We start from the raw sequence: 16,826 nt of genomic DNA, 5'->3' as shown, positions 1-16,826 counted from the left end.
TTTCGTTCTTGTTGCCCAGGCTGGAGTGCAGTGGCGTGATCTTGGCTCACTGCAACTTCTGCCTCCCAGATTCAAGTGATTCTTGTGCCTCAGCCTCCCTAGTAGCTGGGATTATAAGCGCCCGCTATCACACCCAGCTAATTTTTATATTTTTAGTAGAGATAGGGTTTCGCCACATTGACCAGGCTGGTCTCAAACTCCTGACGTGAGGTGATCCACCCGGTCATCTAAAGTGTTGAGATTAGAGGCATGAGCCACCGTGTCTGGCCTCATATAAGTTTTAGAATAAGTTGTCAAGCTCCACAAAAAGTCTTGCTGGGTTTGTGATTGGAATTACATTTAACTCATAATTTGTGTTAACTAATATTTTCCAGTGCATGATCATAGAATATCTTTGTGTTCAGTTCTTCTTTTTTGTATTTAAATGCATTTTTAAATCCCCTTGAAAATCATTCAGCCGGGTGCGGTGGCTCACGCCTGTAATCCTGGCACTTTTGGAGGCCAAGGCAGGTGGATCACCTGAGGTTAGGAGTTCGAGACCAGCCTGGCCAACATGGCAAAACTCCGTCTCTACTAAAAATACAAAAAAATTAGCTGGGTGTGCTGGCAGGTGTCTATAATCCCAGCTACTCTGGAGGCTGAGGCAGGAGAATCTCTTGAACCTGCGGGGCAGAGGTTGCAGTGAGCTGAGATTGTGCCAGTGCAGTGCAGCCTAGGCGACAGAGTGAAACTCTGTCTCAAAAAAAAAAGAAAAAGAAAATTATATACGTTTTAAATTTGATTTGCTTCTAGTAGCTTTGTCATTTTTACTGCTAATGTGAATGATCTTTTGTTGCTGTTATATTTTCTAGTTGGCTAATGGTAGTATCTAAGAATGCTATATCTCATATATTTTTGTTATTCACCATAGCAGTTTTTACCATTGTTACTCCTCTGACCCTGTTCCTTGATTTTACTAATTAGTCATTTGCTTATTTATTTTCTATTCACGTACCTTTTTTGTAATCCAGTTAATAATCCTGTGTGACATTTTGTATCATTCTTGCCTAGTACCCCAGTTATTTCTGTTAATCTCTTTTTAGGAGTTTTATCTTGTCCTTGAAACTCATGCTTTGTGTTTGGGGCCTTTTCCTTGGAGTGAGTATCTCAGATACTGGTTTACTCATTTGCTTGCATCTCTTTTTACTCTTGTTCATTTGGGTATGTCAGGTAGAGCCCTTGAATTGACTTTTCTTATTATTATATTCACTTAAATGAATTCATGTATGATCTGTGGATGTAAAACTTTATTGACAACTTTAACCTTTATAAATCTAAAAAAAGATATAAAAACACAATTACTGAAATTATTTTGTGCTTATCTTTAAATTGTTAATAAAAACTATAAAATATAGGTTGAGAACAAGGTTGGATTGGTGCTCAAATGGACCCAGATGGATGTTGTTGTGACAGCATAATCCTGTTCTGATGGGAGACCTTAACTTTATAATTCATTTGATTGTGTATATACTACATATATCAACCACATTAATAGTAAGCTTTCTCAGAGTAATGGATGGCTTAGATTACATTATTAGAAACTTTTTGGATATTGTCTATATATAATTTGCATATTCTATTTGTACATATTTATATATAGTGAGCTTCATTTATTATAGAGAAGAAACAAAATTATGTGATGATTTAGGGAGTTGACAATAGATTCTAAATTTTTAATTTGTTTTAAGAGTAGTAAGTCTTGGAGAACCACCTAAGTAACATATTTTTTGTGTGTGTGGAATTGTGCTTGTCTTTGAAAGAAATCTTATTAGGAATAAAGCGTTCTTGATTCTGAATTATTGACTATTGTCTATTTTTGAACAAATGTTTCCTTGAAAATTGAAAATAAAAGGCACAGGAAAGAGCAAGTCCAATTAAGTTACGTGTCTTTTAAATAAAACATTTAAGTTCAAATTTTTTAGCCTGATGTATAAACAGAGTTTATGTGTTACCTCCTTTCTACCTGTACAGTTTCATACCTTGTCACTGTTTTATCAGGTACTTTCCAGTTCAGTGTTACAATGAGAACTGGCTCCTAGAATAAGAACTGGCTTCATATTTTGGTGATTATATGTATGCCCTTGCCTCATCCTCTGCGCTTCTTTTAGTGTTATCCCTACCCCCAGTCTTTGCCTAGTGAATTTGCATCCATGAAGGCCCAGCTGAAAATGTTACCTCTTATTTGAAAATTTGCTTATTTTCTCAGGTAGTTGGTTGTCTATTTAGTAATTCATTGATTAATTAATTGGGTGTTTATTGCATATTCACTCTTACATAAAGAAAGCACAATAAATACTATTTTTACTGTGATGATGATGTTTATTTTGACTATTAGGCAGGCTATCTTTTCATATTTGTATTGGCTGTTTCATGTTCTTTTTGTGCCTGTTCTTTGCTGTTTGTTGTTTCTGTTGGCCTTTTTTTTATGTTTTATTGCTTGACAGTTTGCTAATAGTTATATGAGTACTTCACATATTTTAAAAGTCATAAAACAAATTATCTGATTGTCAGCATAGATATTAAAGAAGGACCTTCAAAATCTGATCTATACTTTACCTTTGGGAAACGTGTAGGAAAAGATGAAGGCATAGAATTAAGTTGTGGGTTAATTAGACATATTCCAGTGATTGTAACTGAGTCTGAGTTGTAAAGGGTAGAGATTTTGTGTATTTAAGTGCTGATTCTTACTCAACATGGGCCAGATCACAGAGTTGGCACTTGAGCTGGTAACGAATTGTGGTAATTAATGGTAGTGGTACTAGAATTAGGAAAAAGGTAAAACTCCTGTATTCTAGTGGGTGATAAAAGTTTCTGACTCTTCTGGTTACATTATGAGTAAAAATCACTGTAAGGTTAGTATTCATTGAGTCCTTTTGGTTTTTAAGTATTTGGGGCTCTATAAAATAGTAAATGTGACTTAAATTTCTGATTTTTGTGATCAGACTCACAAACACAGCTCAAGTCCTGGTATCATACACATTCAGTAACTGATTTTTTCACCGTATTTTAAACTATCTTTTAAGTTTAATGAAACTTCTTTGTAGATAACCCAGCCATGGTATCCTATATATGGGAGCTACATTTAATTAGTCAGCTTTTAGTGTTTGGGAGAAGAGTAGTTGCAGTTGCCTTTCTCCTTGAGGAGTAAACTCCTCAAGGGCAGGAGTTTTAATATATTAATCTTGAAATATTCCAAGTGCCTAGAATAGCTTTTGGCACCTACAAGCCTTTGATAAATGTTGAGCTGAAACAGCCAATTTTTTGGCTTCTTGTCCTGTGAATATAAAATTACCCTACCTCTTTATTCAGTGTTATATTTTTGTGGATAAGTTATAATTTGCATGGCTACTATTTGGTATTAATAATGTGGATTGCTGAACAAATATGGTCATATACCAAAGACAAGCCATAAAATGTATGCTTACTAGTAACCTTGGCATGTGTGAAATACCAGAATGTTTCATTAGTTCCCTGATTTTTACAAAAGTTATATATGTGTCTGTTTAATTTTTTGCTTAATTTTAAAAATGTGTATCTTGATAATTTTAACCATAGGCCTTCTGTGACTCATGAAAAAGCTTTTTTTGTTGTTTGTGTAAGGTAATATGAGCATTTTTTTTTTTTTTGAGGAGTCAAGTGTTTTCAAGTTTTAAAAGAATAAAAACTTTAGTATATTCATGGTAGTAAGTTTTGAAGGTTTCCTGTGAAGAAATTTTTTAAAAACCAATTTATATTATATTAAATGCCGTTAAACATCTCGAGACATTTATGCATTTCAAACATATACTGCAGAGTAGAAATGCATAACTCTGTGAAATTGAAGCTCTTAAAAGATAGGTTAGATTTTTGATTAGAGGCTTTCCAAATGATCTTTACATAATTGTAAAGCTATGTCTTGACATATGGAAGAAATAGAGTCTATGTTTTGGATGTTTATTGTATACTTAAAAACATTCTAAGAAAATGCTTAAGGTTATTCTTCCCCATTTAGGCCCATTTTTTGATTTGACTACTTGTTTTCATTCAACCTAGTATAGGAGAAATGGCATGAACCCAGGCTTTCAGCAATATGGGTTTAGTTTTGGTTCTTCTACAGACTAGTCTTATGGTCTGTAGCAAATCATTCAACTGACAAGGACTTCAGTGTCCTCATCTGTTAAGTAATAAGTAACATTTGCCTAGTACTTTACATTTTACTTGGCAGTGGATATGGTTTAGCTCTACGTTCCCACCCAAATCTCATGTTGAATTGTAATCCCCAGTGTTCGGGGAGGGACCTGGTGGGAGGTGATTCGATCATGGAGGTGGATTGGAGGTGATTGGATCATGGGTGCAGATTTCCCCCGGCTGTTCTTGTGATAGTGAGTTCTCATGAGAGTGTGTAGCACTTCCCCCTTCATCCTCTCTCCCTCTGTGCCATGAGAATTCGGTGTTTGCTTCCCCTTTGCCCTTCCGTCATGATTGTGAGTCTCCATGGCCTCCCCAGCCATGCCTCCTGTACAGCCTGTGGAACTGTGAGTCAATCAAATCTCTTTTCTTCTAAATTACCCAGTCTCAGGTAGTTCTTTATAGCAGTGTGAGAGTGGATGAATACAGCAGTTTTATTTACATTTTGGTTGAATGGAAAGGTTCAAAACACATTTATTGATTTAGGCCCAGTGCTGTTCACCAGAAGTACAAATAACTAATAAATGTTGCTGTCTTGCATTCTTCACACACTAGATGAGGTAATAGGTATGTAAAAAGCCAAATTCTGTTTTGCAAAGAGTTAGAGTTCTTTAGGAGGAAAAAAGGAGATGCACATAGCCTAACAATTTAGAAAAAGTTTCATTGGTGAGAGAATCCGTTAGCACAGTGGTCCTCGACCTTTTTGGCACCAGGGACTGGTTTCATGGAAGACAATTTTTCTACGGATGGGGGTGATAGTTTCAGGATGAAACTGTTCCACTTCAGATCATCAGGTATTAGATTCTCATAAGGAGTGCATAACCTAGATTCCTCGCATGTGCAGTTCACAATAGGGTTTATTCTCCTGTGAGAATCTAATGCTGCTGCTGATCTGACAGGAGGAGGTGGAGCTCAGGCAGTAATGCTTGCCCACCCTCCACTCACCTGCTGCTATGTGGCCCAGTTCCCAACGGGCCATGGACCAGTACCCAGGAGTTGGGGACTCCTGCTTTAGCAGATTCTTGAAAGAGTAGGAGTTATTGAATATAAGCTTCAAAAGGGCAGGTGTTTTTCTTTTTTCGTTCACTGTTTTATCTTTAGCTCCTAGGATGGGTGCTCAGTAAATATTGAGAGAATGAATGAATAAATGAGTGAGTCAGAGAAGAGAGGGCAAAGAACATCTTGGAAGAGGAAACAATGATCTGCTCAAATTTTATTTCTGTCTCTAAATATCCAGTGTTGTACCCCTAGGTTACCCAAAGAAGAATGTTCCCAGCATGTGGTCTAAATGGATTTACTTTTCTCACACTTAATTAATTACTCAAAATCATTGCCACATTTTAGGTTGATGGTTCTATATTAGGATCATGTTGTTATATAATTTTCTGTTTCTGGGAGTTTTTTCTTTTTTTGTTATTTTGAAAAAAGCTGTGTATGCATCTTTTATCCCTTTGGTAATATCTTTGAGCTTCTTACTCAGTGTATTTATTTCGTGAAATGTATGTGATTCTTCTTTGAGATTTCTTTGGAGCTTCCTGATTTCTTGTTCTGATGTGGACTTATTGCTTTGAGGTCTGTTTTATAGCCGTATCCTTAGAATTTCTTTTCACTTGACTCTTGGGTTAGTGCCATCATTAAAAAAAGGATATTTCCTGTTTTCTTGGTTTTTACCTTTGTTTTGTATTCTTCCTAAACTGTCTTCTTCATGATACAAGAATAAGGGGTCAATTATTATTTGAGCCTTTGCGTATCTGAAAATGTCTTTATTTTGCTTTTATGCTTGGTTGATAGCCTATGTAGAATTTTACAGTGAAAATAATTTTCTCTCAGAGCTTTGAGACTTTCCTCCATTTATCTTCTAACATCTAGTGTTGCTAATGGCTGTCAGAGTCTTATTTATTTGTAGGTTTTTTCCCCCTCTGGAAATTTCTGGACTTTTCTTTTTATCTTGACGTTTCTGATATTTCACAAGAATGTGCCTAGATGTGAGTCCATTTTATTAGTTATGCTCAGCATTCAGTAGTTCCTTTTAATATATAAACACTTGTCTGTCTTCAGCTTTGGAAAATTTCTATTTTCTTTATTGAAAGGTTGACTCTCCTGAATTTGTTTTTCCTCTTAGATTTTCTGTCTCTTTTTGTCTTTTTGCCTTTTGGAGGAGGCGGGGTGCTTTATTTTGCCTTATTTTCTGACTTTTCTAACTGAACTTTTTATTTTAGCAGTTATATTTTAATTACAAGAACTCTTTTGATTATTCCTTTTTCATAACATATTGATGCTGACATGGATAGAAAAGCTTTTGAAATTGCTTTAAGAATAATACGTTTTTTAAATAAATGCTATTGTCTGTTTCCTGAATCATTTCTGTTTCTTCTAGCGTTATTGATTTCCTTGTTTTATTTATTCTGGTCTTGCCCTTGGGACTGGAAGGCTGCTCAGGTCTCACCGTAAGCACTGGGACAATGCCTTTTGACTGACAGGCATAATATTAAGGTGAATGGGTTGGGAGCTAGCTTTTAAGGGAAAGGGCCTACAACAGGTTTTTATCGAATTTCTTTTTTTTTCTTTTTTTTTTTTTTTTTGAGACGGAGTCTCACTCTGTCTCCCAGGCTGGAGTGCAGTGGCGCCATCTCGGCTCACTGCAAGCTCTGCCTCCCGGGTTCACGCCATTCTCCTGCCTCAGCCTCCCGAGTAGCTGGGACTACAGGCTACTGCCACCGCGCCTGGCTAATTTTTTGGTATTGTTTTTAGTAGAGACGGAGTTTCGCCATGTTAGCCCGGATGGTCTCGATCTCCTGACCTCGTGATCTGCCCACCTCAGCCTCCCAAAGTGCTAGGATTGCAGGCGTGAGCCACTGCGCCCGGCCCCCTGAATTTCTTTAGAGAGGAACCCTTTCCCCCTTTTTTTGATCTGGGGATAAATGCCAGAATTCATGTAATCTGCATGTACATGGGAGCAGGGGCAGACTGGGGACAAGGAGCCAACTCTTGTTCCATTATCTTCTTTACAGCTTCCATGAAAAAGTGAACTCCCTTTCACTCTTGCTCTCCCTACCCTATGGTTCCAAGCTTGGAGTCCTTCTGGGGTTTACTTGGTAGATCACTTCTTTGTCTGCTCTTGGTTATGACCCTCTCCATAGAAATGCTTCCAAATTTATTGTACTCACTTGTGCCTTATATATAGTCTATATGCTATCATACTCTTAGGAATTTAAATTAGTACAACTACTTCAAAGAGTAATTTGATAATCTCCTGTTGTTGAATATGTATGTACTCTAGGCTCTATCCAGTGGTTTTCCTCCTCCTTCTGTACTTTTGAGAAATCTTGGCACAATTGTATAGTGGGGCCTGTGCAAGAGCGTTGTCACAACAGAAAACTATTAATAGAAGCATATTTAAATGTCGATCAGCGTTAGTCCCTGGGTTAAAGGATGGTTGTAGTTCCTTCAGTCTTCACACTTTGTAGCTCTTTTGTGAAGCCAAACTCTGGGAGTAGTATTCTGATTCAAGAGTACCCAGCATCCAGCTGTATAGATGAGAGTTACATTAAAATACCACACAGGTGTTTTTTTTTTTTTTTTGAGACGGAGTCTTGCCCTGTTGTTCAGGCTGGAGTGCAGTGGCACTATCTTGGCCCACTGCAACCTCTGCTTCCCATGCTCAAGCAGTTCTCGTGCCTCAGCCTCCCGAGTAGCTGGGATTACAGGCATGCACTACTATGCCTGGCTAATTTTGTATTTTTAGTAGAGATGGGGTTTTACCATGTGGCCAGGCTGGTCTTGAACTCCTGACCTCAGGTGATCTGCCCACCTCGGCCTCGCAAAGTGCTGGGATTACAGATATGAGCCACCACACCTGGCCTTTATGTCTTAAAAGTTATATAAACATTCAGTTTGGTATATAAGAGACATTTTCACTTTATCAGGATGAGATCTATTTCTGTAATACTGGGTGGGTGTGAGGGAACACAAAATAATGGAGAAGAAATTCCAGACTGAAGATAGCAACTCTTAAATGATTTGTATGTTTTCTTGAAGGCTGGTGGTGGACTTGTTTTATATTGAAAATAATTGAGAAAGTCCAGTTTTCTTTAGTTACCAGTGTAAGGGCACATTAAGACTATTCTGCTTGGTAAATTCTCACTGTTACAGTTTTAGAACAATGGTTCTCAACTCCAGTGACAGACATTTGGTAGATAAAATAACAACAGAAATATGTATTACTTTTATGTGCCAGGTACTTTTCTAAATACATTATGTATATTATGGCATTTAATCCTCTTGAGGATTGGAGAACTCTATGAGGTAAGAACTATTAATGACCCATTTTCCAGATGAGAAATGGAAACATATGGAGGTTAAGTAGTGATATGGAAAGAAAGGATTGGAATTATAGCTGAAGACTAGAATTGAGCTGAGAACATGCAGTGTGGAGCCAGACTGCCAGGATTTGAATCCTGGCTCTGCTACATACTACCTCTCTGAACTTGGGCAAGTTTTTAAACTTCTCTGTGACTTAATTTCTTCATCTGATATATGGGACAAGATATGAGTTGTTATAAAGATTACATGTATTTAAAGAATAACACCTGGCACATAAGTGGCCCTATATATATTTGCTTTTGACATTGTCATCCTTATCCTGTCATCTCACTTAGGTAGATAAAAGTGTCTTTGCATTTTGGACGTGATCATCTATCAGATGTATTTGGGTAGAAGAATGCAGAGAACTATAGAACCAAGGATAGAATCTTAGTATTCACCATTGGTACTTTGGTACTTTGAATTATTGTTGTTAATGAAGAAAGTATACATTCCATAACATAGACCTCACATTTTTAGGTACAGTGTTAGTTTCTTTAATAGAATCAAATGGTGGTGGCTGGGCGAGGTGGCTCACACCTGTAATCCCAGCACTTTGGGAGGCTGAGGCGGGGAGATCACTTGGGCTCAGGAGTTTGAGACCAATCTGGCCAACATAGAGAAACCCCGTCTGTACTAAAAATACAAAAATTAGCCTGGTGTGTTGGCATGCGCCTGTAATCCTAGCTGCCGGGAGACTGAGGCATGAGAGTCACTTGAACCCAGGAGGCAGAGGTTGCAGTGAGCCTAGGTCTCGCCACTGCACTCCAGCATGGGTGACAGAGTGAGACTCCCACCTCAATAAACATATAAATAAATAAATAACCAAATAACCAAATAAATAAAAGAGTCAAGCAGTGGCTATTCAAAATATACTAGCATATTTTATCCAAGTGCCCTTAGAATCAATACCTTGCATGTAATAGCCTTTATGGTAAACATTTGGTTTGTTATATTTTAAAAATATGTATATGTTCTGCCTTGATGTTAAGTGCTTCTTCAAACTTTTTTTTCTTGGTAAGGGCATATCAAGTTTGCATTATTGATTATTAAGATTTATTTGGAGTTTAAAAGCTTGATATATCATTGTTAATAATAGACATCTTTTTGATATGTGTGGATTTCTGTTCAATAAAGTGCTCTTTGGGGTTTATATTTGCCTTTGTGTTATTAGATTAATTCATGTTTGACTTTCCTAATCACTTTGTTGCATGTTCCTCCTTTGTGTAATAGATACTGGTTCATACTGGATTTACAACTCCATATATATTGAGTGCTTTTCTGTTGTCTTCTGATCTCTTTTTCAGGAATCTTTTCATGTGGGAAAGGATTTTAAAATGTGTACCCACTGACCATTTTCACAGTAGAGTATCAGTTCTCTTTCTCTGCAGATCAAGGGATTATAAGCAGCTTGTATATATATATATATTTACATATGGTGTAAGTAGTGAAAGCTTTCATTTTGAATCACTAGTTGTGGGGCTTTGTGATAGATTATTAATCTTTTTTTTCCTTGCCAGACATGTGCAATCCAGATTTCATGAAAGACAACCTCTCTCTGCCCTCTCGAATAATGGTTAAAATATTCTAGTTATTTTTCCTAATGTATGTACTTTGTGTTGAACAGAAGATTTGTGTTTTTCTGGACAAATTCCATAACTTTTTTTATTGTTTATAACCTTGGATATTTTATATTTTCAAGTCTCTTCTTTAGGGGGGTGGAATGAAATAGATTTGTGAGGGTAGAAGGGAGTTAACTGAACAGCTGTGCTGTTTTTCCCAGAGTATTTTCCTCATCCAGGATACCTGGGAGCCCCAATTTAATGTGTGTATTCTTTATCCTAGGAGAGAAGGAGGGGGCAGGGAGAAATTTTGGTTGTTAAGAAGTTGGAATATGAAGCTTGATGAATGATCAGATAAAATCTTACATGTAAACTTAAGTATTACTTTTGAGATTTAAGTATTTCAGAAATTGCTACATATTCACCAAGTTTCTCGAAACCATTGATTTTTCTGTAAAGGATTTTGGTAACTATTGTGTGAGTTGATTATGCCATAAAAATGAATGGAAACTGAAACATCTGAGAGTTCCGTAAAATGAGAAATCCAAATGCAAATGAATACAATGACAAACTAGCTAGGGGAGGTGCTAGTAGGAAAATGAAGGCAGCAGGAGACTTTAAAAAAATGACTGTGCATGTTCCTTTTAAAAAATATGTTTATTCTACTTTTCTTTCCGCCAATTATTGTATCCCTTTTTTTGATGGGCCAGAAAGTAGAAAATAGATCAGACATCTAAAGCTGTTATACATCTGGAATAACCTCTAGCATTTCTGGAGTTAGTCAGTGGTTTGTGCTTTACACAAACCTCTTTTCCAAGAACTTCTCCTGTTTGGTATTTACTTCAAGTTTACTGAATCAGTTTCAACTTTTGGTTATAAGTTACAGAAAACCCAGCCTAAGCCAGCTTAAGCCAAAGAGGGAATTTATTTGTTCACATAACCCTTGCTCATTGCAAAGTTAGTTTGTGCATGGCTTGATTCAGGGTGAAAGGAATTACTTGAATTCATGTTTTTGTTCTGATACCTCTTTCTTGGCCTCACTCACACAAGCTCTTCCCTCAGTTACAAGATGTCTGCCAGCAGTTCCCTGGGTTATATCTTTCTAGTTGAAATCCAGCAGAAAAGAGTGATAATCTTGTGCCTCTGCGTGGGTCATGTGCCCTTCTCTGAGCAAATCATTGTGGCCATTACAATGTGATTTAGTAATTGACTTAGACCTAGGTCATATGTTCAATCCGGAGCTAGGGTAGACTTGACTACCAGAAATACATGGTCTGAGAATGGAGAAGTAGTGATTTCCTAAAGGGAAATCAGAATATGTTTAGCAGGAGAAGAGCAAATGAGTGCTAGACTGGCAAAAAATAATAGATGTTTCTATATATTTACTAAACTTAAAACACACCAGGAATAAAGGACAATAATTTAAAAACTCTAAAATAGCTCACAAAATGAATCTTAAACTGTGGAAGATACATTTGGTGACATTGAGTCAAAGCTTTTGGGTCCCCATCTCTTTTTTCCTTCTGTCACAGTAAGGGACAGTAAGGTTGATGTTTCTCAAGGAGCCTGTTCCTGCTAGGTCAGCAGTAAATGTTTGCTAAAAGGATTTTCCTGGAAAGTACTCAGTGGAAAGACCCATGGTTCCCTTTAGTCCAGGATGGCTTGATCCTGGTGTTATTTCTGGTGTCCCTGGCCCGTTCTTACAAGGATTTTCTGACTCTGAGTGGGTACTAATGATCAGTGCTGTACTAGAATCTTAGGAGAATGAGTTCTTTTGTGTAGAAAGTGATACTTTTTGCTCCTTATTTCGGGTGTCCCATGGAGTGAGTATGAGTTCTGAGTGTACTTCACACTTGCCTCTTAAAGTTCTAAGCCACAGCATTAACAGGATATGCATTGTGGGATTAGACTATTAAAATTTTCATGACAGTCATGTGCTGCCACATTGTAATCTCTGATTAAATACAGCATACACATCACGCTTCATTACATCTTTTCTAAATCTTTTGATTGAATTATAAACACTTTATGATTTTTCCACATTATAATATATAGTCCCGTACATAGACTATCCCTTCTACCTTAACTAAGTAAATTAAGTTTACAAAGGTATTTCCTTGGCTTCCCTTATTGGTAAGTTGCCCAGTTTTCACCTTTGTTGCTATTCTTCTTGGCATTTCTCCCAGTTCTACTTCCCTTTCGTCAGTCAGGCCCACCTTCATACACTTTATTTTTATATTGTACATTCCTCTGCAGGCAGACTGCCTGTCATTGCCAGATCTGCAGTGAGCCCTTCTTCCCTGTCAGAAGCCTGACCCCATAGCACGCTCTAACAGTGGTTATTTGGAGTGATGTGGTTTAGTGGAAAGACCTTTGGATGTGGAGCAGGAAGACCAAGCTTCAGTGCTTGGGTTGTTACTTATTAGCTCTGTGACCCTGGGTACATTGTGTAACTCCTCTCAGCTTCAGTTTCCTAATCCTAAAATTGATCTAATATCATATTACTTGCTTTACCTACATCAGTGTTTTCTTGTGGGAAAAAAACATGGTGTCAGAGGACTCTGTAACCTGTAAAGTTCTATACAAATGTAAATTGCCACTTTTTACTGTTAAGGTAAAAACTTTAAAAAGTGGTATTTAGTTTTAAATCACAAGTGATTTAAGAATTGTATGATGTTTGTTGAAATAGTGGATATTCTTCAGCATTAGAAAAACATATTAAAAGATCATTGTGTCTTATCTTACTTTTGTTTAATCTTAGGAAATCAAGAAATATATATAAGTTAATATTCCAGGAAATGGAAAGTTAGTTCCTTGGATGGCAAATTTCTAATTTTAACAGTTTTATATGGAGATCTTCTAAAATTGCGTTGCATGATTATCTGTACTTTTAACTAGAGTGTACTTTTAACTGCTTCATTCCTTTTAATTATATAAATTATAGAGAAAAACATAACACGAGCACATTGTAAAAATTTCAAATAATACAAAAGGGTACAAAAGAGGAAGTTAATGTCTTCACATCTACCCTTCAATTTTACTTCCTTGAGATTGTGTCAGTTAATTTCTTGTGGATTCTTTCACCACATACGTATGTATATCTTGTTTTACACAAGGGATTAATACCATATGTGATGTTTTATACCTTACCGTTTTTCATTTTCAACTTCTGATATATTTTAGATACCTTCCCATACCAGTACATATAGGTCTTATGTGTGTGTAACAGAATGTATTTTTTTCAGTCTCCTGGATGAAAGTGACCTCTAACTTTTTAATGTTTTGTTGCTACAGTCAAAGCTGCAGGGAACTTTTGTACATATGTATTGGCATATTTGTGTTGTGGTCATTGGATGTATTAATGAAATGGAATTACTGAGTCAAAGGACATGTTCATTTTTTATAACAATTTTTTGGGAGAACTGAGAGGATGCTAACTAAGCAATATATGATTCTTTAGTGCTAAGGCACTTTCAGTTGTGGGAAAAGACTCTAGATAGTCTTTAAGACCTACCTAAATTAGGAAAGATGGATTTTGCTTTCGGCACCTTTTGGCTTCTCTGCATGTTCTGACTCTCCTTCATCTTCTGAATAATTTTGCTTAAGGTGTTCACTATTGATTCCACCACACAAGTCTCTCTTAGGATTCTAAGCAAGGTTATAGACCTGTTACTGTTACTCCTACTACTACTACTGTTATTTTTACGAATTATTTTGTTATTAAATTCTCCGCTTCTGTTTTCCTCCTTTTAGTCTTTGTCTGAGAGCCTGCTGTCAGAGTTTTCTTCCTAAAAGTTCAGATATGATCATGTCATCTTTCCACTTAAAAATATGTGGGTGTGTAAAACAGTTTGGCCCTAATCTGACTTTCCATTTTGCACTATTATACCATACACACTATGTTCAAACACAAAGAACTATTCACTGGTAATGCACTTTATGTATTTTTATGCTCAGTGCCTTTGCACATGCCTTATGTATCTTTCCCTCTTTGGTCACGTGATAAACTTTGTTCACTCTTTTAGAGTCAGCTCAAAAGTCATCTCTGTGAAGCCCTTCCTGAGTGGTAGAATGGTAAGGTAGATGGTCGAGGCTGGCAGGAATTGTATCATTCAAGGCCTTAAATGTTGTATTAGGTGGTTTGGATTTTAAGAGTACTGGTTCTGATGCATAATCAGCTTTAAGAACTGCTGTCCTGGAGTGCTCCTATTGCTAATCCTGTTGTTGCAGGCATCGCTTAGTATTGTAATTAATTGTTCCTATTCCCTTCCCACAAAATTCTGAGTGTCATGAAGACAGGGATCATGTAACAGACTTTCACTAAATCCTTGTTAGTGCCTACCTTCTACAGTTCTGTTTGGGTGTTAAATGAAATGAAACCTGTGGAGTGGATGACTAGTAAGAACTCAATAAATGCAAGCTGTTATTGTTATCACCATTGTTAACACTGGATAGATTAATCCTGACTTGAGGAATATAGGGTGATTTCTTGAAAGAGGCAAGTTTGATCCAGGCCTTAAAAGACTGTGTAAGGATTACATTGGTGAGTTTCGATCAATTTTTAAGACCTTATGCAAGTGCCTATGAAAGTAAAACTTAAATGAAGTATCTGTACTTATCTATTTATGGCATTTGAAAGGTGGGCGTATGTCTAATTTTTTGTATCCTTACTATCTAATAGGTATTAAATGTAGAATTAATGCGTCATTTTATATGCGTAATTATGTCCAAAAGGTGGAGTTTAGCTAAGATTGCGAAAGACTTATTAGAAAATTAAAATTCTTAATTTTGTGTGAACTTAAAACCTCACTTGAATTCATTTTTACTGATCTAAAAACATTAAGGCAGTATATGTATTTTAAAACCATTTGTGCATGTGCCCTTGAGACAAGTTGGTGGGTGTATTTTTATCAAAACCATATACACAGTGACATATTAAATGTATCATATTATTATACTAATCATGTGACTAAAGAAACAAAAGTAACCAGAGGACTAAAGCCTATCAAAACCATCTTTTTGTTTTTGTACAATGAAATTCTTCTTAAATTTGCCAGTGAATTCATACCAATTGAAACCAGATGTAGACTTCCGTCTTTTAACGTATTAGCTCAGCTATAAATGTCTTATTTTCATCCCTGATTGCTGAGTATTTCATTCATGGTTTATTATCTCTCTACCACCCTTCTTTAAAAAAATACAGCAAAACAGACTATAAAATGTGATTCAAAGGATTTAAAAATGACATCGCACCATTTGTATAGTGACCTAAATGAAATGAAATCTGTAATGTATTGAGGATAACCTAATTAAATCCACAAATGAAGTATTCTGTTGATAAAATATTTTGTATTCCAATCAATGGTGTCCACAAATTTTTTTTTGTTTGTTTTAAGGGATTCTTAACAGATACCACTGAAGGAAGTGCTAGCTGTGATTTGAGAATGGATCTAACGCTTTTCCATCTTGGAACTGAATTCTTACATTACCTTCTTCTATATGAAGCAGATCCTCTCTCATGTGTTTTCTCCCTCTTGGTGTTTTCAGTATAAATCTGACCAGTTTGAAATAGTTGGGTATGGACCTATCCAGCCTCATGAAAAGTCTTACAGATATGAGAAAGGTACTGCTTTAAATTTTATGTCACAATAGAAAGAAGTAGTTCTCTTTGTTGCCAAATAAAAATCTAGCTACTTTTGGTAATTGGCTGTGCTTATATGTGAATGAAATTTGTTAAAACAGCTAGAGATTATTTGAAAACAAAACTCCATCTATCTAGGAAAATGACTGTCAACTTCTTTATTTTTTAATAACAAAAAGGTTAACATATGTCCAAATGACATGAAATGAGCATGATATAAACATCTAGATCAGAACCTGCTGTATGGTGTCCACTAAGTATACATTCTTATTTCCTTCCACTCTCCTCCTTTTCCATTAGTGGCACACAATACTTGTAGAGTGCCTTAAACCTTGATACAGATATTTCTCTTGTCCAAAGTTCATTTGGCACCATTGATATTTAAAACAGACCAAGTAAACATTTATCTTCCAAATTTGCTAAGATTTGTCTCCGTTTTGGTACAAGGCTGAAATTTGGACTATTGCTTTTTGTCATTTTTCTTATTGTAGTGGAAGGAAGAAAACTGGGCCTTACTTGGTTTCTGAGTGCCATTTTATAATTGTTATATTTCTATTCTTTAGTTCATTATTTGAGTTACTCTATTAGTAGTCTTTCCTTTCTCTGGATAGTGAGCTACTTTTTTTATTTAAAGCTTGATTTTAATGCCACTTCCTCTATCTGTTCCTAATTAATTGCACTCCTTTTTGGTTATGTTTCACTTTGAAAGAGCTTTTTATGATCATTTATGGGTTTCTAAGTCTGTATTTCCTGCTAGATTGGAGCCCCATGAGGTTTGGTTAGAGATTTAAAAAAAAATTAAATCTAGAGTAGGTGCTCAATAAATAATTTTTCAGTGGATCAATGTTTCCTAGTGCTTCTTGGAAAGTACTTCTGAATTCTTATGTCACTTTTACACTCTGGTTTACATTCTGGTTATATATGTGCTGTTATTCACAGCAATATTGTAACCCCTGGGGTAATTTTATATTTGATACTTTATTGTTTTAATTTGCCTTTCTTTGATAATTAGAGCAGTTTAGTAGTTTCCATGTATGTTAATTAGCTCTTTTTTT

General features: G+C 36.1%; 1 protein-coding gene across 10 annotated transcripts in view; it reads left to right on the top strand.

The window, feature by feature from the left end:
• Positions 1–16,826, top strand: part of STK3 (serine/threonine kinase 3) — a 422,170-nt gene that overhangs the window by 89,391 nt on the left and 315,953 nt on the right. For 2 of the 10 annotated variants that reach the window (XM_055348074.2, XM_055348073.2), the window contains exon 1: positions 15,532–15,753. The exons of 7 other annotated variants lie outside the window; for them this stretch is intronic. The gene's annotated coding sequence lies outside the window, so the exon portion shown is untranslated. Of the gene's footprint in view, positions 1–15,531; positions 15,754–16,826 lie in introns of those variants that run through there. One more of the 10 variants, XR_010135012.1, reaches the window with a different exon arrangement.

Source organism: Gorilla gorilla, chromosome 7, assembly GCF_029281585.2.
Source record: "Gorilla gorilla gorilla isolate KB3781 chromosome 7, NHGRI_mGorGor1-v2.1_pri, whole genome shotgun sequence".
In the NCBI taxonomy this organism is placed as follows: Eukaryota; Metazoa; Chordata; class Mammalia; order Primates; family Hominidae; genus Gorilla; species Gorilla gorilla.
The sequence above is the reverse complement of the archived record's forward strand: the minus strand, read 5'-3'. Positions and strand labels throughout refer to the sequence as shown.